Genomic DNA, 21,078 nt, shown 5'->3' with positions numbered 1-21,078 from the left:
TTTTTTTTTTTTCCACATTAAACTGTTTTAGTGGTCTCAAAATTCTGTGACAGATTTTTGGTCAAGTTGTTTCCATTTAAAAATTACTGATTTTAAAAACTAATAACTTAAAACTGCCATGAAACAAATGGTCCACAAAAACATTCCTTTCCTCCTGAAGCTTTTACGATGCATTGTAATCATTAACCAGTCTTTTACTATTAAACTTAAATGGCCAATTGAGACAAACAGTTCTGAGACCGTTCTTCCACCACTGATTAAGACTGGGGTGGCAGGTGTTGTACAGAATATTCATTTAGCCTTCTGGGCCTTCTGGGCAGATTTTGTGACCTTGCCAGCTCCAGCAGCCTTCTTGTCAACTGCCTTGATGACACCAACTGCAACAGTCTGCCTCATATCACGGACAGCAAAACGACCCAGAGGAGGATAATCAGAGAAACTCTCCACACACATGGGCTTGCCTGGAACCATGTCAATGTCAGCATCACCAGATTTCAGGAATTTAGGGCCATCTTCCAGCTTCTTACCAGAATGACGATCAATCTTCTCCTTCAGCTCAGCAAACTTGCAAGCAATGTGAGCAGTGTGACAATCCAGAACAGGTGCATAGCCAGCACTGATTTGGCCTGGATGGTTCAGGATAATGACCTGTGCAGTGAAGCCAGCTGCTTCCATTGGTGGATCATTCTTGCTATCACCAGCCACATTACCACGGCGTACATCTTTGACAGACACGTTCTTGACATTGAAACCAACGTTATCCCCAGGCAGAGCTTCGCTCAAAGCTTCATGGTGCATTTCAACAGACTTTACTTCAGTTGCAACATTGACTGGGGCAAAAGTGACCACCATTCCTGGTTTTAGAACACCAGTTTCCACTCTGCCAACAGGTACAGTACCAATACCGCCAATCTTGTAGACATCTTGGAGGGGTAGACAGAGGGGCTTGTCAGTTGGGCGAGTTGGAGGCAGGATGCAATCCAAGGCTTTGAGCAGTGTGGTTCCATTAGCATTACCATCCTTACGAGTGACTTTCCATCCCTTGAACCAAGGCATATTAGAGCTTGGCTCCAGCATGTTGTCACCGTTCCAATCTGAAATTGGCACAAAGGCTACTGTGTCAGGGTTGTAACCAATTTTCTTAATGTAGGTGCTGACTTCCTTGACAATTTCCTCATATCTCTTCTGGCTGTAAGGGGGCTCAGTGGAATCCATTTTGTTTACACCAACAATCAGTTGTTTTACACCTAGTGTGTAGGCCAGAAGGGCATGCTCACGGGTCTGCCCATTCTTTGAGATACCAGCTTCAAATCACCAACACCAGCAGCAACAATCAGGACGGCACAGTCGGCCTGAGATGTGCCTGTAATCATGTTCTTGATAAAGTCTCTGTGTCCTGGAGCATCGATAATGGTCACGTAATACTTGCTGGTCTCAAATTTCCACAGGGAGATATCAATAGTGATACCACGCTCACGTTCAGCCTTCAGCTTATCCAAGACCCAGGCATATTTGAAGGAGCCCTTTCCCAACTCAGCAGCCTCCTTCTCGAACTTCTCAATGGTTCTTTTATCTATTCCACCACATTTGTAGATGAGGTGGCCAGTCGTAGTGTACTTGCCAGAGTCTACGTGTCCAATGATGACAATGTTAATGTGAGTCTTTTCCTTGCCCATTTTTGTGGAGGTTTAGCGATGGTTTTCACAACACCTGCTGTGTTCTGGTGGCAAACCCGTTGAGAAAAAGCTAACCCTAATTTCTTAATGACTATGTAAAGAAGACCCAAATTCCATCCAGTCTTGAAAATACTTGGAGTAGAAGTTGACAGTAAGGTTCCCAAGGACCAAACTAGCAAGTGTGGAGAAGCATCAGTCTACCATCAAACTTTACCAATACATCATATTTGAGTTTGTTCAAACACAGCAGATGATCAAACCATGAACTATGCCATAGAGGCTGTGAGCCACCTAGTTGGCAGGGTCCCATATATGAATGAAATCATGACTCCTTGAAGCATTGAAGAAGGAAAACAATGTGCACATTCTTTGATTTTACAAAAGTTATACCCATCTCCTCTCACCCAGACTAAACTTCACAGGATATGACAGAATAGGACAATATCTTTGTCTAATTGAAAGACTTTACTCCCTTAATATCCCCTAAATTAAGTGTAGCTAGTTGGTAAAATGGATAGAGCACTGGCCCTGGAGTCAAGAGAACCTGAGTTCAAATCCAGTCTCACTTACTAGCTATGTGACTTTGGACAAGTCACTTAATTCTGACTCATATCTGTCCATTTGACCCAGATGACTCTGGAGGAGAAAGTAAGATTGATGACTCACTCAAATCTAGCATCCCCTCACTCAAATACAATTCATGTGCATGTCATGCTGTCACCTTCCTGATGTCATGGTCTTCTTTGAGAATAAAGGACAGGGGCAGCTAGGTGATGTAGTGGATAAAGCACTGGCCTTGAAGTCAGGAGTACCTGGGTTCAAATCCTGTCTCAGACACTTAATAATTACCTAGCTGTGTGGCCTTGGGTAAGCCACTTAACCCCATTTGCCTTGGAAAAACCTTATGAAAAGAGAGAGAGAGAGAGAATAAAGGACAAACAACATCAACCCCCCTAAATATAATCAGGAACTTACACCACCTACCATGTTGCCCCCTTACCCTAAAGCTAAGTTAATCTCCTCTCTATAGGTCAGAAATCAATGTATTTGATACCATCACTAGAAGATGCCTATAACCCTCAGTATTCTACCTTTTTCAAGTAAACCAAGTATTTCTAAAGAAAAATAAGAGTAATAATCCAGAAATTAACCCTAGTGTCAGTACAGAAAAGATTTCTACCCAGGTTAGACTGGGTTCTATATTTATTAATCTATCCTAAGTTAGAATTGCCTTTTATAAATCCATAGGGGAGCGAGGAGGTTGCAGATAAGTTAGGAGAGAATAATCAAAATGAATTTTTTTTCTGAATCTTCTCTGTTTCGATGTGCCTGTCTCTTTGAATCCTAATACTTAAAAGTGTTGCCCTGGGTCTTATGCCTCAATAAATCCTAGTCAACTCTCCAAGGATCCCAGTTCCCCTTGAAACTAGTCCAAGGGTGATGTGCTTTGGTACAGGAGTTTTCATCTTTTGTTACTCTCTAAATTTCCCTGATCATTGAAATCCAAATCAAGGAATGAACTCCCAGGACCCTAGGTCCCATGAGCCAACTTGACTCCTTGGTCTCAGAGAGTTATTCCAGTGCCTCCCCATTTTGTCCTGCTGATAACACTTGCATCTTGGGACCATTTCCCAACTGCCACTTCAATCTCCACCCTACACCAACCTTGTCTCAATAAGTTCCAGAACACAAAAGTATGTTTTCTAGGATTTATTTCCAAGAGAAAAATAAAAAATACACATTCAAAAATAATGCACCATAGCCAGGCTGTAAGAACTGTATTTAATAGAAAGCTCCTCACTTCCATAATGGAAACCACTTAAGATTAATCACCTAATGCTTGAATAAAGTTTCTGGGACATAATGTAATCCATATTCATTCATTATTCCCTTTAAATCTAGGTCTCTCTCAGATCCCACATAAGGACATTATCTTCACCATCAGAGTACCATTTTGATAATTAATGGTTCACCAACTCTGGATTAAATTCATTCAATCATTCTACAATCCCTAGATTATGCTCAGTCAGTCACATAACCTCTTAATAACATGAATCTCAGATACTCCATTCGTTGCTAAAGAATCACTCAACTAAATAAACATGATTTCTCCACCACCATCCTCAAGTCAAGGGAAGGAAAGATTGAAACAAGCATTTATTAAGGATCTACTATGGGTCAGCATTTAGCTCATTTTATTTTTGTACAATTATTATCCCATTTTGTAGATGAAAAATACTGAGGCAGACAACATTTAAGTGACTTGCTGAGGGTCACACAGCTAGTGTTTGTGGTTAGATTTCAACTTGGAACTTCTTGAATACATGTCCAATGCTCTATTTACTATACCGCCTAGCTGCCTTTAGCAAGATGCCAGAGGATTTACTCATGCTCAAAGGATGAAAGATAAGGGTAATTAAACTTGACCCTGAATCCTGAGAGTTAAAGACCCTCAGCTTTCACACTTTACGTGGGGGTGACAGGACCTCAAACCTCACAAACTCAGATACTTCTTTTTATTTATAATTTTTTTGCCATTACCCTGAAGGGTATCACCAAGATGCCCCAGCCCCTTTTCTCCCATATCAAAGCTGACAGTAGGTTAGGGGTACTCTGTAATCACCATAGAGTTCTGGGTCCAATCCCACCAACAGCACATTAGGAGGGATGGAGAAGCACTATACCCTTCATACCCTTCTTGAACACTAGAATACCATGGACTCATGTGTACCTACAAGTCTTCATTCCCTCTCTTGGGCTAGTCCCAGGTGTGGGAGGGGACAGGGTAGGCGGAGGAAAAGTGAAAGGAGAAAAGAATATATAACATTGATGCATTAAGTTTGTATATATATATAGCGAAGGGGGAGAGGAGCAGAGAGAGAAGTAGAGAGAGAGAGGCTATGATGGCCTGTGACAGTGTGTGTGAATCTATAAGTGTAAAGGAGGGGAGATAGGGCATAAGACTATGTAGACACGAATATGTTCTAGTGGGACTTCATGTGTGTGTGTGTGTGTGTGTGTATGAGAGAGAGAGAGACAGACAGAGACAGAGTCTGTACATGTAACTTTGGGTCTATGTGCCTGTAGTGGTATTTCTATGATTGTGGCTTTAGGACTAATGATATATGTCTCTCTCTCCTCTCTAAATGTGTGTGTGTGTGTGTGTGTGTGTGTGTGTGTGTGTGTGTGTGTGTGTGTGTGACTAAAATGGTGTGGAGTCTCTGAGTGTGAATATGAATGAATTCATTTGTAAATCACTATAATTCTTTTTTTTTTAGGTTTTTGCAAAGCAAATGGGGTTAAGTGGCTTGCCCAAGGCCACACAGCTAGGTAATTATTAAGTGTCTGAAGCCACATTTGAACTCAGGTACTCCTGACTCCAGGGCTGGTGCTCTATCTACTGTGCCACCTAACCGCCCCAATGACTATAATTCTTGTGTGATTATGTTCATCAAACATTGCAATGTTTGTCCTTCGTTCTCAAAGAACAACATGACATCAAGGGTCGTGATAACATGACATGCATGTGAATTGGATTTGAGTTGGGGGGCAGGGTTGTGCCAAGTTACCAGCCTCAAATTTCTCCTCCAGAGTCATCTGGGTCTAGTAGTTGGATAAAAATCAGGACATTGGAAATAGCCTTGGATTCAGGGCAATCAGGGTTAAATGACTTGCCCGAGATCACATAGCTAGCATCTGAGGCTGGATTTGAACTCATCTGGCATTCTGTCTACTGTGTCATCTAACTATTCATTTGTGATTGTATGAGTATATAATCTGTGTGACTATGATGATGGGAGTCTGTCTATTTGTGTGTGTGTGTGTCTGATTATCTTTAAATGTATGTCAGACTATGTTTTTATAGATGTTCTGTTTTTTTTTATGGCATAATGGAGAACATGATGACATCATTCCACATTAAAACAGCATGTCTCACACAAACCCCAGCTGTTTCAGGGGTGGGGTTTGGCATTGATGGACTGAGGAAGAGCACCTGAAGCTTTCTGCTGACTCCTAGAAATCCAAAAAAGAAACAGAAGAAGACACAAAGAGGCAAAGACACAGATTATAGTGCAAAAAGAATTAGAAAGTGAGAAATAGGGTAAAATCAAAGTAGAAAGAGATACAGAGAAAGGGAAAGACAGACAGGCAGGTAGAGAACCATGGACAGACTTCTGATTTTTTTCTGTTACCACTGGTAGATGATACGGCTGTCCTAGGTTTTTTCTTAGTTATCACTGATCTCAAGTTAGACCCAACAGTGAGTTAATTTTAGGGAATAGGTTGGAATGGGGTGGGAAATTTGGATATAGGGAAGTAGGATTGGAGAAAATGTGTACCCTATTCATATTTGGAGACTCAGGAAAGCTGAACAATTCCCTGACATTGCTAGACTAACCTAAGAGCTGAAGGGCTAGAGGGTAGTTAACTAGAGAGACTACTGAATCTCTATCACAAGTAATTCTCACAGACTATGAAGAACCTAAAGAAGGGGTAAAGAAAGGCATGTGAGAGGAGGCAGGGAAGAGGAGTATCTCAGTCATATAGTTGGATGATTCCCCAGTTGTTGGGGGTGAGGGGGAGGTTGGAGAACAAACACTAGGTTCTGATCCTATACCTCCTCCCAATGAGAGACCAAGACAAACATCAAAATTCCTCCAGAGAATGCCTGAGAATGCCTTGGGACACAGGGAAAATATATGAAAGACACAGGATGAATAACTGAAATTCACAGAAAACCTCCAAACTTCCCTTTAGAAAAACAAACAAGGACAGAGAGATGATGTTTGATGGAACAGGGTGGGTCCAGTCTTCTATCACTGGCACTGGCAGCTCTCAGAGAAAGAGATCAAGAGAACATTATATACAGTAACAACAATATTGTTTTAAAAACAACTTTGAGGGGCAGCTAGGTGGCATAGTGGCTAGAGTACTAGGCCTGAAGTCAGGAGGACCTGAATTCAAATCTGAACTCAGACACTTAACAATTGCCTAGCTGTGTGACCTTGGGCAAGTCACTTAACCCCATTGCCTTAAATAAATTAAAAAAATAAAAACAACTTTGAGTGACTAAGTAATTTTGACTATTATAAAGACCCAAATAAACTACAAAGGGTTTATGAAGGAAGATGCTATCTGCATCCAAAGAAAGAACTGATAAAGGTATTTATAGAATGATTTTTATATTTATATACATATATATATATATATATATATATATATATATACATAATACATATTTGTGTCTAATGGTACCCATTTCTGAGGAGGGAGAAAGGGAGGGAAGAGAAAAAAAGAAATTTATATGATAACTTTATTAAATAGTTAAAAGGAATAGTTGTACATAAAAGATTTGCAGTTTCATGTGTGGTCATCTTTTTTTTTAATTCTACTGTCATAGGAATGCTTGTTTTATTTCATAAATTAGAAATATAATAAATAAAATTTCAAAAGAAAGAGACCTTGGAAGGGGAGGGGAAGTTAACAGGCTCCTCCCCAGTAATAGTAGCCAGATATGGACAGATGTTTATTAGCATCATCCCAGCTTCCTTTCTGGCCCATACCAGATTGAGTCCCTCTTTCATGGGGGGCTGGGAAAGGAGATTCCCACACTCCTAAAGCAAAATCCATATTCTGCCTCTAATTGGGCAAGATCTATTTATTACTTTTCACCACAATTAGTATACATCTATAAAGAGAACAGATACATTAAAACACACACACACACACACAAAGTCATATTCTCTCTTGGTCTCCACTTCACACAATCCATTATTCTTGCCTTCACATAGTACCATACTATCACATTCTTAAATCCAAATATAATCTCAAATGTTCATGCACTTATAATCAAATGTACAAATATAAAGAAACACACAATCACACACTCTCACAGCCAGACACACATAGTTGCTCTCTCCTACCCAGCTGGAGCTGGCTTGGGTCCTTTGTCTGGGAATTGAGCCAGGCTGCTGGGGCCAGGGCTAGGATGAAGACAGTTTTACCATGCCAGAGCAGACAGTTCAGACCCTGCCAGGGCCCTAGAACATCCCATTTCCCTCCACCCCCATTGCCTTCAGACCTTCTCCCCTCTTAGTGCTTCAAGCTGCCTGCCCCACCCCCAGACAACAAAATAATCACATTTGGGAATTCTGTGGCTAAAGAACTTTTCTGTGCATGCTTCATTATTGTACCCTATTTGGGGAGGTGATGGAAAGCCTTTCTTTATCTTTTCCTCTGGGGAGTTAGAAAGGAATGTAAAGGAGCACCTTAAAAAAAAAGAGCTATGTATGCCATCTGAATAATTCCCTGATTGTCTGAAAGAAAGACAAGGACTATAAAATAAACCAATAGGTCTTATCTACATCTTCTAGCTGGAACAATCCCAAATTGTCAAGGATGCTCTGGGATGGAAAGTTGTCATTGTCTTTGGGCCCATGAGATACCTAGACTCCATGGTATGGGACCAAATTGAGTTTAGGGCATGGAAGAAAAAATAATGCCTTACCTGGGGCACCAAAAAGCAGGGAAAGGTTAAAAACACAAGGATAAAAATGCAAATTCCTGGGCCAGGAATAAAAATGGCTGGAATCTCCCCATGAAAGATGATTTGGATCTGTAGAACACAAGGTTTTTGGATTGGAGTGTTCACTGATTGCCTGCTAATATAACTGAGGGAGGAGAGAACAATTCGCACTCCATTTCCTCAGGGGTCACGCATTCGAGACCCATCCCCAGCTTGGCCCCTCTCCAAAAAATGTTTTTGTATTGGAGAAATTAAGTTCCCTATCCCCAAATTTGTTGGGGTTGAAGGGAAAACAGAAAGCAATAAATTGGAGCATTGGGGTAGAGTTAAAGGACTATGCTTCAGAATCCTCCATGGAGTTGAGTCCATTAGGAAAGTCTTTAGCATCCTGTAACCTAGTGCCTATCAGAGTCTGGAACCCAGAAGGGTTCCCTAGACAAACCAGGATAGGTGCAGCTTCATGCCAGAAAAGACAATTTAGTGGAAAAAAAGTCATTTTGAGAATATATTTGAGTCTTTGAGGAATGACCATCCCAGTTCCCCCCCCTCCACCTTTTCTGCAGCCCTTCTCTGTATACCATTTTGCCACATTTCAGAATCCCTTAAAGCTAAAATGCCATCAGAGAAGGGACATGAAAGCAGTCCTGGCTCTCTCCTAGCTTACTCGCTGGCTCCCATTGAGAAACTATTAAAGGATGGAGGGGGTGGGGAGAGAGAAGGGGGAGGCAGATGGTTTTAATATCAGGCTCTTCCAATTGCCTTTCCTTCCCCCTCTAAGTGACATAGTTACATGTATTTGATTAATTCTTTAAGAATGTTTTGCTGTAAAGAACTGCTTAAAGGGACAGTGTTGATTTGGTGATAGAAGGGAGTCTCCCAGGGTTTAACTCTGAGAAGATTGAGCCAGAGAAGGGGAGGAGGGGGGAATTAGAGATGGGGAGGGGGGGAGACTGATATCCCCAAAACTTAGTCTGAGGAATTTTCTGAATCTCAGTTAAAGTCATCTTCCCACCTCTCTCCATCTTCTGAGCCTTTTCTTGACTGCTGCCCTTACTGACACACCATCCAATATAATCAGTATCCGATGCACTGCCAGCCATACTTAAGGGTCAAGGCTCTGTGTTCCACCAGGAACTAGAGAGCAGCACAGTGCTCAGGCCAGGGCCAGGAAGGGGCCAGAAGCTCCTACCCTCTTCCCAGGCTGTGTCCAGCCTTTCAGGCCTGCCTCCACCCTGGCTCCAGCCCCAGCTCCCCCGAAGGTTGGCTGCTTCTCTCCTATCTCTGAAGCAAGGCCAGGAGGCCCAGAGAAGGGAAGTCATGGCCTTAGCATTAGCTATGAGTCAGGGCCCAGTCAGGAATACAATCCAGGTGTTCTGGCTCCCTGTATAAGACATTTATCTCCCCCTCTGAAACCTAGTTATTCCTTCCAAGTACTGATTCCATTTTGCCCCACATTGACCTCTCCCCCTATGTCTGCTGGAATCAGCCTCACCCAATTTGTGAGCCATGAGAATGAGCCCAAGTCACTGACCCTTTCTAGGCAAGGAAGCTACATTGCTAGCGACATACCCTGGAAAAAAGGAGATGATGGGATTTAAAGGGGGAAAAAATACAAAAAACTCCCTCCTGCCTATCTGAAAAACAAACCATGGCACCTTAAGAACCAAACACAACTGATCTCACAACCCCCAGTTTATGGGTAAAGCAACAGTCTTATTATACCCTTGGGGTGGAATTCCCCTGGCTAGAGATCAAATCATAGTGGGATCTGTCCAAAGTAGGAAATCTGCTGAGGTTTTTCCCATAACTCTAATTATCTTCAGTATCTTTTTTTAAAAATTCAATTTTATTTTCAGTTCCAAATGCTCCTTCCCACCTCTCCCTGCTCCCAATTCTTCAATATGTTTTAAAGCTAACTCACTTTGTCCCTGAACAATATAATTACCATTTCACCTGCACTTTGATCACATTTCTCAGACACAATAGCTACAGCATCTCCTCCCATCTTTTCTTCTTCCCTCTAATACAGGCTTCCAAAAGCCCAGCCTTTCTTATTGATAAAGAAAAAAAGGAGTAACAGTAACATTAACAATTTTAAGACCTCTCCTTATATTAGCCCTGTGGGAAAAGTAATTACCTTGTTTTTTGCAGATGAGGAAATTGAGATTTAAAGAGTTGAATCAACTTGCCCAGGCAAGATAATCATCCAAAAAGCACTTATTAAGGATCTATTATGTTCCAGTCACCGTGCTAAGTGTTGGGAATAAAAATACAAGTAGAATCCTTGCTCTCAGGGAGTTTACAATCTAATGTGAGAAGACACACATACAAGGAAATTGAAAAGGGAAAGGGAGGTGAAAGTACACAAAATAAGTCATTATAGAAAGTCCAGGAAAAGTCCAGAAAATCCAGGAGAGTCAGGACTACAGATAAAAGAGAAATGAAGAAGTATCCTCTTTAAAATAGAGGGTCTAGAAGGAACCAACCAATCAGAGAGAGAGTTGCAAAGAAAGGTTAAAAAAAACTGCTCCTTAAGGAGCTCATAGTCTAAAAGGGATGCCAGAATGCAAGCAACTTCATATAAACAAGATACAGAATATCTGGAGATAATCTCAGAAGGAAGGCTCAAGTAAAACTGGGAAAGACTTCAAGCAGAAAGTGAAAGAATTGTTCAGACTTGGAAAAGTAGTAGTTAAGGGGATCAGAAAAGGGTTGATGTAGAAAATAATGCTTGAAGAGAGGAATTCTATGAGACAAAGTTGAGGAGAGTATACATTCAAGGCATGGGGGAGAAAACCAATGTAAACCATGGGTTTTGGAGATGAAGTGTTGTCTATAAGGAACACAGAGATGGCTGTTGAGTCATTCTTCAGTTGTATATGACTCTTCATGAACTCATTTGGGGTTTTCTTGGCTAGATACTGGAATGGTTTGTCATTTCCTTCTCTAGCTCATTTCACAGATAAGGAAACTGAGGTAAATAGAATTAAGTGACTTGTCTAAGGTCACAGAGGTAGTAAATGTCTGAGACCAGGTTTGAACTCAGGAAGATGAGACTATCCACTACATCATCTGGCTGTCCAGAGAAGACTAGATGAATCGAAGAGATTATAGGGAAGTACTATAAGGAGGTTAGAAAGATATAATGGAGTCAGGTTGAGAAGGGTTTTAAGCAGAGAAGTTTATTTTTATCCTAGGGGCAATAAAGAACCCCTGAATTGTTTTTGAATAGGGGAGTGACACTGTCAAATGAACACTTAAGGGAAAATCCTTTGGCAGTGAGAAGAATGGATTGGAATGGAGAGAGACTTGAGATTGGGACACCAAATAAAAGACTGTTGCAATATATCCAGGCAAATTGTGATGTGGCTTGAACAAAAGTAGTTGCCATGTGAATAGAAAGAAAGAGATTGCACAGAGGTAAAAGCAGCAGTTTTTTATAACTGATTACATATGTGGAGTGAAAGAGTGAGAAATAAACAATAATGCCAATTCTGCAAATATTGCAGACTAATAGTGCCTTTAAAAAAAGAGGGAAGTTGGGAAGAGAGGTTTGGGAAACAAAAAGAAAATGAATTTCATTTTGGATACATTAAATTTGAGATGTTTCTGGGATATCTGGCTTGAAATGCACAGGGTAACATTATAATAATGCAGGATTAAAACTAAGGGAAGAGACTGGGGCTAGATATAGGGATTTATAAATCATCTGCAGAGAAATCATAATTAAACCCATTGAAGTTGATGAAGTTATAAAGTTAGTAATTGTAAGAGTCAGAATTTAAACACAAATCCTAGTTCCTAGACTAATGCTCTATCTGCTAGAATACACTACCTCTCCAGAAATACTGCTGTGGTATTACAAAAGATCAATACTAAAAAAATTAACTCAAAAGCTAGGCTCCCAGTTTATTAAAAAAGGCTCTTATCAACTTACTCTTTGAGCTTCATATGGAGAGAGATTCTTCAAATGTCTGCTACATTCCCTCAAGTTCTGTCTTCTACATGAATTCTTTCCTGATCTCCCCAGGTGCCAGTTCTCTCCTTGCCAAAACTTATTTTGTATTTGTTTTACATATTTATGTAGCCTCTCATTTTAGAGTTACATGCCCAACTCAAAGTTTATGTTTCCAAAGGGCTGCTGACTGCAACACTTTTCTAGGAACTGGAGGTAACTCTGAAGGGCTGGGCTTCTAGCGCAATCTCATTCAGTAGCCCCTACCAGTATATTTTCCATTGACAATTACTAGACAGACTTAATTAGCTTTCAGAAAAGGTATTTTCTATGAAGGGTATAGCAAAAAGTCCTTACAAAACCATTCTCCCACCCCCAAACAGGGAGGTACTCTCCTCTTGCACAAATACCCTGGTGAGAGTGTGCTGAAACTTAAAATACCATTGTAATGACACATGTAGAAAGCATGTGTCCAGCACTGGCACTGGAATCAGGAAGACCTGAGTTCAAATTCAACCTCAGACACTTAATAATTACCTAGCTGTATGACCTTGGGTAAGTCACTTAATCCCATTGCTTTGCAAAAACTTTTAAAAAAAAGCATGTGTCCAAGGGTAAAACACACACAACTCTACCAGGTAATAAAAATCACTTACCAGCATTCTTCTTTGGTACATACTTTTTGATGCTGTTTTCTCTCTCCAGTGGCTAGCTGTATTTATGTTTGTTAATGTTTGTCATAGATGTTTCTGCTCTAGAACATAGTCTCCCCTGTTTTAAATGATTGTCCTCATAATATCTTTTGGTTTTCTACTGGATGCCTGTCTCCTATTGGACCTCTCTCTCTAATGACATGGTTGATGGATGGAAGGAGAGATAAAACCTCTTTTCTCCCCTATAATGAATAATTCCCTCAGAACCTGGTTTACCACTACTGAGATAGTCAATCCATTTTCTTAGATTATAGTTGAACTTTTTTTTCTTTGTAATCCAAGAAGGAATTTGATCTTCAAGATGATTCCTGCATGGTGCCATTCAATGATCATATCGTCCAATGATCATAATTCTTTCAAATTGATTCACATTTTGTCCATGCATTGTGATAAGGATAGGAAAATTCCTTACTATGTGGTTTATTCTGTCTTACATTCATATATGGACTAGATACATGTTTTCCCCAATACACTGTTAGCTCCTTAAGGGCAATGATTATTCCATTTTTATCTCTGTATTCTCAGGTACTAGTGCATGCCTGGCACAAAACAGATACTTAATAAATATTTGGTGATTGATTCCCACAAGATTTTTGGACAATAGAGACTATATATATATATATATATATATGTGCATATAGTCTCTATTGTATGTATATATATATATATATAGTCTCTATTGTACACACACACACACACACACATATATATGTGTGTGTGTATATATATATATATATATATATATATATATATATATATATACACTGTGAAAGCAAATGATCATGCATATTTGGGATATTTCTAAGTGAGAGTCTTGACTGTTTTTTGTTTTTTAAGGGGAGAGGTTTTTTTTTGGGGGGGGGTTTAGATTTTTCAAGGCAATGGGGTTAAGTAGCTTGCTCAAGGCCACACAGCTAGGTAATTATCAAGTGTCTGAGGCTGGATTTGAACCCAGGTACTCCTGACTCCAAGGCTGGTACTCTATTCACTGCGCCACCTAGCCGCCCCAAGGGGAGAGTTTTAAAAAACCTGGAAGCAGGAAATAGGAGAAGGGTTTCTTAGCTCAAGGATTTTCTCCATTTAGAAGTTTTCAGGCACCAAAGTCCTTCTCTCCCATCCTAACATATCAGATCACTGAGACAGCACCACTACTCTAGTCATTGAAGTGTTTTGTTTTGTTTTTTATTTCTGAAAATGGCAAATTTTGGAACTTGATTCACTTGCATCCTGCTGAATGTTTGTTGACTATGGAGCCAGTATTAGACTGAAATTAAAACATTTCATCACTAGGAGGCTAAGGGGCAAAGGAGTAGTTTGGTTTGGGTCATGGGTATTTGGGGAGGGAAATTATGGATATTAAGAGTGTTTACAATTAATGCATTTTCTTGACTTTACCCTTTGTTTCTATTATAATGGGGTTTTATTTTGTGCATGCCCAAATCATCTAACATGGAGATATCCCTGTGAAAGATTCTTGGGACCCATTTCTAGGAGAAGATATTCTACATATTACCCTACCATATAGGTGGTAATATCCTCTTTCCCACTGACTATGTAGTCAGAACAAGTTACAACTTTAAAATGACCAGACCAGGACAGTCTCTTTTTTTCTGGTGGCATCCAGTTGGGTGAAGATCTTGTTTATCCATAGCACTGGCACTATGAAATGAGATGGAAAGAGGAAGAATTACACCCTCTCCCTTCCCTCTTTTAGAGGGAGGCTTAGGGTTTTGTTCACTTTGTTCTTTTCGATTCTGGCTGTTAGAGGTGTAGCCTTAAAGTAGATTTGAGACCTGGCAACCTTGGAGGGAGTATTACAGGTCATATATTGTTATTTGCCCATCAGGGAATCCCTGAGAAGCCAGAGTGCCCAGAATTCAGATCTAAAATGGTATTTGCATTTGGAATTCAGTAGGGCAAAGTTATATCAGAACTGAATTAAACTATGAATCCAATTCTCTTTCCCTTCTCAAAGACTGAGATGGGGATCAGGGAAAGACTATAGCCCTGAATGATGGGAAGGAATATTTGCATGCTAACTTTTGCTATACCTTTGAGGTAAACAGTTTGTTGTAAAAGCTAATCTGTTAAGTAGTTAAACAGAACCCCAAAGTTATGGAGGAACACAATCAGTGAGGTATGAGTCAATAGTAAAGAGATTGGCAATCTCTTAAGACAGTGGGGGCCAGGATGGTAACTGTAAAAAAAGTAAACTCTCTTTTTTTCACCATTGAATGTGATATCACATGATTAATATAGCAACTCATTATGGGGAAGACATTCAGAAGGAAGAGACTCAAAGCATTACTGCAAACCAACTTCAACCCCAAACCAGGTATTAGGAATCTGAATGGATATTGAGTTAATAGATTTATATCATGGTTTGGTTGCTATTTTTCTTCAGAGACAACCCAAGCATGTATTTCTTCTTCATTCTAACTTCCCATTAAACTCTACCTTTTTTTTTTCAAATTTTCTTTTCCCTGAAGACTTGGCTTTTAAGCTTTCTACGATATTCTTATTGGCAAGCTTTACAATCCACATCAAGACCTAAGACTCAGAAGTAGCCCCACCCCTGCTTGGTGACATTGCTTTCTAACCATATAGCAGCTCTGTGTACTGGTTAACAGGTGCCAACCTCCCTTTTGAAGCTAAGAGGGAGGAACTGTAAAGTATCAAAAGTAATATGATAGAACCACAATTACAAATAACCAATGGGAAGTTCAAATCGCATGACTTTTTGAAGTTCAAGGTCATCTTCTAGTTAAGGGATGAAGGAAATATAGAAACGTCTGGGAAGAAAAAAAGAGCTTTGGATTGAGCTTTTCCATCTTAAAGCTACACTGCTATTGTAAAGCAGGATTCTAAACAAGCTTGATGTTTGATCCAAGTCCATGGGGTATAACTGACTCTCTTCAACCAATGCCATGATCTTGTCTATGTGGTATAACCTATTTTAAATCACTCACACTGTTGGTGCCTGACTTCAATAGCAGCATGGTAGCCTGTGACCAGAAAACTGAGGAACAGAGCAAAAATGACAGAACATGCATGTGTTTTTTGTTAGGGAGAGAGGAATACTCTGTGGTTCTTCACTAAAACTGAGAGAAAATGCCTAGTATCCAGCTAAGGCCAGTTCTGATACCCTCAAATTCACTTGAGGCAGAGGCTGGAGATCTAGCCTCCATGGAAATCACCATTAAAGGGGGAGGGAGTCAAAAATTGAGTAATTAGGAAAAATAAGGGAAAACAGATTAAAATGACCAAAGATCTCAAGAGGAAGAAAACTTAGTTAAATGCTGTAAACATAAGCAGATAAATGAACAGGGAATCTATTGGCAACAGAAGGAAATATGCCCTCTAACCAGATAAAAAGAATCCAGGCATCTATAAATAAGTATTACGTAAGACAAAGGAAAATAGATTGATACCTGATGAGGAAGAAAATCCTATAGATCCCCAAGATAGCATAGAACTATAACAGGAAGCTCCTGAATTATTTGAAACAGTGAAAGCAGAATGTATGACAGGCATAACATAAATAATGGGAAGAACAGAAAAATTGTAATCCAGAGTAGCAAATATCACTGAAGAAAGAAAAGAGAGGATGACATATAGTAAATGCAAATGCATGAATGTGAAGGAAAATATGGAAGAAGAGAATCAATAGCATAATAAAAAAACATATGAGGAAGTTAGGTGGCACAGTGGATAGAGCACCAGCCCTGGAGTCAGGAGTACTTGAGTTCAAATCTGGCCTCAGACATTAAATAATTGCCTAAATGTGTGATCTTGGGCAAGTCACTTAACCACATTGCCTTAAATAAATAAAATTTTTAAAAAAAGTATGACCTTCATAGAAGCCTGAACAGTACAATGTAAGAAATAATGTAATAAACTTCCCAATACTTCTGAACACAGAAAACAAAATATCATTTGAACAGATCACCTCCAGAAACAAAACAAAAAACCCTTATTATGTAAACTCCAAAACACATAATGGTTAAATTTAACAATTCTAACTGATAATAAATTCTGCAAATGATCAGAAGAAAACCATCAAATATAAAGGAAAACACAGGAGGAAATGGAGTAATGTGTTCTAAAGAGCAAAGAAGTATAAGATACAGCCTAAGATGAATAATCTGCAAAAACACATACACGTTCTGTCCTTTTTGCTCTGTTCCTCAGTTTTCTGGTCAAGAGCTACCATGCTGCTCTTGAGTCTAACTATTGAGGGAAAGAAGCATTTGATGCATTTCTAGAAATAAAACCAGACCTGAAATTTTTTTTTGCTTTGCCTTAGTATTTATATCATATAAAAAGAATAAAAATATCAACCATGAATCAGAACAAAAAATAACAACAGAGAGAACATTAAGAAATTTCTTTTTAAACTAACAGAAACAAGGTGAAAGCAGAAGGCAGATAAAAGTGATGATGGAGAAAGACATCTAAAACAACATAGATCAAAAATCACATACCCCACCTTCAGGTGAATCAGTATTTATTTGTTTTTATGGGATTAAATTGCAGAATGGGAAGATAAATAAAAGGAATGAGGGGAAGAAAAAGATAGAAGGCAATTTTTAATGTACCCTAATCAAGCCGAAGGCAAACAGTGAAGGAAAAATATTTCCTCTAGTCAACAGGTGTAACCCTCAGGAAAAAAGAGAGCCTACAAAGAAATGGACAAAAAAGCAAAGCAAGGAATTTAAAAAGGCAAAAATAGAAGAAACAAGATATCTTGTTTCAGTAGTAGAAAGGGATATTGCCAAATAAAATTCCTATGCTAGAAGAGAAAAAAATTTACTATTTATCAAGTAAATACAAAAAAAATAGGCATTGTGGGGCAGCTAGGTGGCACAGTGGATAGAGCACCATCCCTGTAGTCAAGAGTACCTGAGTTCAAATCTGACCTCAGAAATTTAATAATTACCTATCTGTGTGGTTTTGGGCAAGCCACTTAGCCCCATTGCCTTGCAAAAACCTAAAAAAAAATAAAAACAACAACAAAATAGGCATTGCAATCAGGCTATTAGACAAAGCAAAAATGAACGTTTGAAATATTTTTTTAAAAAGGATATACAAGGTAACTTTATTGTGCTAAATGGGGCAACTAGATGGTTCAATGGATAGAATGCCTGATCTGGAGTCAGGAAGACTAATCTTCCTGGATTCAAATCTGACCTCAGATCCTTATTAGCTATGTGACTCTGGGCAAATCACGTAACCCCGTTTGCCTCAGTTTCTCATCTGCAAAAAATGAGCTGAAGAAGGAAATGACAAACCACCCCCAAATGATCATGAAGAGTTAGAAATGACTGAATAACAATCACACTTTATGCTGAAAGGAATCATAGATAGTAAATGAATATCAAATTCAAACATATATATAGTCCAGGTGCCTTAGCATCTAAAATTCATAAAGTAAACATTAACAAAATTAATTGAAAGATATCAGACATACCAAACAGCAAACAAAATGAGACATTAATAAAAAGAAAAACCTATTTTAACAGACAAGAAACACTTAGTACTGTGGTAGGTATTTCATAATCTACTGTACATTTTCAGTCTAACCACTGAACTGGTTAAAGCAAATCAACACTAAATTAAAAGGAAAATCAAGATTAAAAAATGCTACATGCAAACACACGAAATAAGATAGATTCTGAAAAATTAGAAATGGATAAAAGTAAAGACATTGAACAGAGTCAATAAGATAAATTTAACAACTACTAAACACTTGCCATAAGACAGAGGCCAAAAGATCCCAGAAACTACTTTATTCAAAATTCTTGAAGAGCAGAAAAACTTCATAGCCAAAGATAAAGTGATTTAGAGTACAAATAAATTGACAAAACATTACAGATAAGGATGACAGAAATTATGAGGAGAAAGAAAATAAACCTATTGAAATCATAGACTCAAGTAAGCCTGTTTATTCCAAGAACATTTACAGATAAAACTGAAAGGACTACATATAGACATAAAACAGAATGGATTGCCATTGATCTATTCTTATCATTGATGACAGTGCAACCACCATATTTACTCATTAACATCTCAGCACACAGTTTATTATAATGAAGAAGTTGGAATGACACTTAAAAATTCAGGAAAAGTAGATGCACCTCATCAAATTCATAAGTAGAAGAAATCCATGCTAGATGTGACACAATTTTAAATGAATTCAGTTATCTCAAAAAAGTTAAAGAATGGAAGAGGTAATGGGACTAAGATCCTAGTGACTGAGATTTAGTGCTGGGTTAAGACCAGCTTTGAGGAAGAAAACCCTATAGATCCCCAAGATAGCATGGAACCATAACAGGATGCTCCTGAATTATTTGAAACAGTGAAACCAGAATGTATGACAGGCACAACATAAATAATGGGAAGAGTAGAAAATTTTGATCCAGAGTAGCAAATCTCATTGAAGAAAGAAGAGGATGACAGACAGTGACACAAGAATGGAAAAGATCACTTATTAATTTTATTATCTCCCCCCCCAAAAAAGGCAACAGTGAAAAAAAGATTGAACTAAAAGTCATTGGATCTAAATTCAAATCCCTATTCTGCCATTGACCTTGAGCAAGTGACTTTTCTATTTGGGTTTCAGTTTCCTTATCTTTAAAAAAAAAGAAATGGATATAGATGATGTCTAAGATTCCTTCTAACTCTAAAACCTATGAGCTATGAGTTTATCATTGAAGATAATCTTGGATACCTGTCTCAGCCTATCTTCTTCCTTTTTTCTTTTTGCTCTCACAATCATCAATTTTCCATTTTCTAGAGTGAACATTCATGCTGGTCTACATTTCAACTAGGTTCCTTCCCTTCCCACCCACCCTCACCATACCTAGGCAATGCTATCTCCTTTAGATCAGTTAAAGTCAAAAAGAACCCAGACAGATCCTCTGGAGGAAAAATCAATGATTTTATTCTACATTCCAATGGCAAAGAGAACGGAAATAATATTAATAAAAATCTATTGCTTTTGGATTACCCACCATATTGGATTATCTGAGTGAATGCCCCTTAGCAGTACCAATAATTGAAAGTAGACCCTATGGGAGGGAGGTGTCCCAGGGGTCTCTGATTTATGAGCCCAGTTTCCTTCTCATTGTTGTTTCAGTTGCTACTTTGACTTCCTCTCCCCCTGACCACTCTCCCCCCAACCCCAGCAGGGAGGCTCTGGACAAACACTGGGCTCCATTACGGAATCTTGGCCCCAGAGTACAGTACAAAACACCCGGATTTTATACCCCCCCCTCCCTAACAGCCCCTCCCCCGTGCTCCTCTTGTTCCCTCCCCCACCTCCTCTTCCTCCTTCCCTCAAGTCTATGCAAAAGCCTCTTCTACACCTGTTTCCCTTTGGCCAGTTCTAGGTTGTCCCAACCTTGAAAAACACCTGGTTGAACTCCCTATGTGGGCTTTAGCCCTCTTGACCTCATAAGACCTTATTCACTTCCCCTGACCAGAAGGCTTTGGTGCTGGGATGAGATTTATTGAGGGCTGGGGGGCCTAAGAAAGGCTGGCCTTGACCCAGCATTAAATCTCAGTCACTAGGATCTTAGTCCCATTACCTGCTTAGTCATTAAGTCTGGGGTCCCAGGGAGAACAGTGCGGCCCTGTTGTTGGGGGAGTCAGACATTATCCACTTCTCTGCCCCAGACCAATGTAACTCTCATTGCCGGCTTCAGCTGCTCTAGAGTCAGCAGGAGTGGGGCAGGTGCTCTGTCCCCCATGGCTCCCTCTCCCCCCAATTCCCATCCGCCCCAGCAGCCAGGCCGGGCCAACCAGCCCAACCCCCATGGAGAAAACAGGAAGCAGCCTAGGCTGCAGAGGGAGGAAATTAGACGACCAGGAGCAGGCGCCCGAGGAGGGGGCGGAAGCGGCAGGAAGCCGGCCTAAGCGCCCGGGCATTCTTGGTCTTATCTCAGCCACGCACTCCCCTCTGAGTTCCTTGACAAACACCCCACAGCTGGCTCCCACCCACTCGAACTCCCCTCCCCTCCCACCACCAGCCCCCAATCTCTCTCCCCCACCCCCCTCAGCATAACTGAACAGGCTGAGGGTAGTTCAGTCCAACCCTGCCCAGCCTGGCACAACTCAGACTGACCCACAGCTAGTTCAGACTCACAGTCACATCATTCAGAGATTGAATAAATCTGACTGGAGCCTGGAATAGGCTTCAGGCTGAAC

The 21,078-nt window shown here is 39.8% G+C and overlaps 1 pseudogene; it reads right to left on the bottom strand.

Moving 5' to 3' along the window:
• Positions 1–204: 204 nt before the first annotated feature.
• LOC141505041 (elongation factor 1-alpha 1 pseudogene) lies at positions 205–1,747 on the bottom strand (annotated as a pseudogene).
• Positions 1,748–21,078: the final 19,331 nt, after the last annotated feature.

This window comes from Macrotis lagotis, chromosome 1, assembly GCF_037893015.1.
Source record: "Macrotis lagotis isolate mMagLag1 chromosome 1, bilby.v1.9.chrom.fasta, whole genome shotgun sequence".
NCBI lineage: Eukaryota > Metazoa > Chordata > Mammalia > Peramelemorphia > Peramelidae > Macrotis > Macrotis lagotis.
This window is presented reverse-complemented; position numbering and strand designations above follow the sequence as displayed.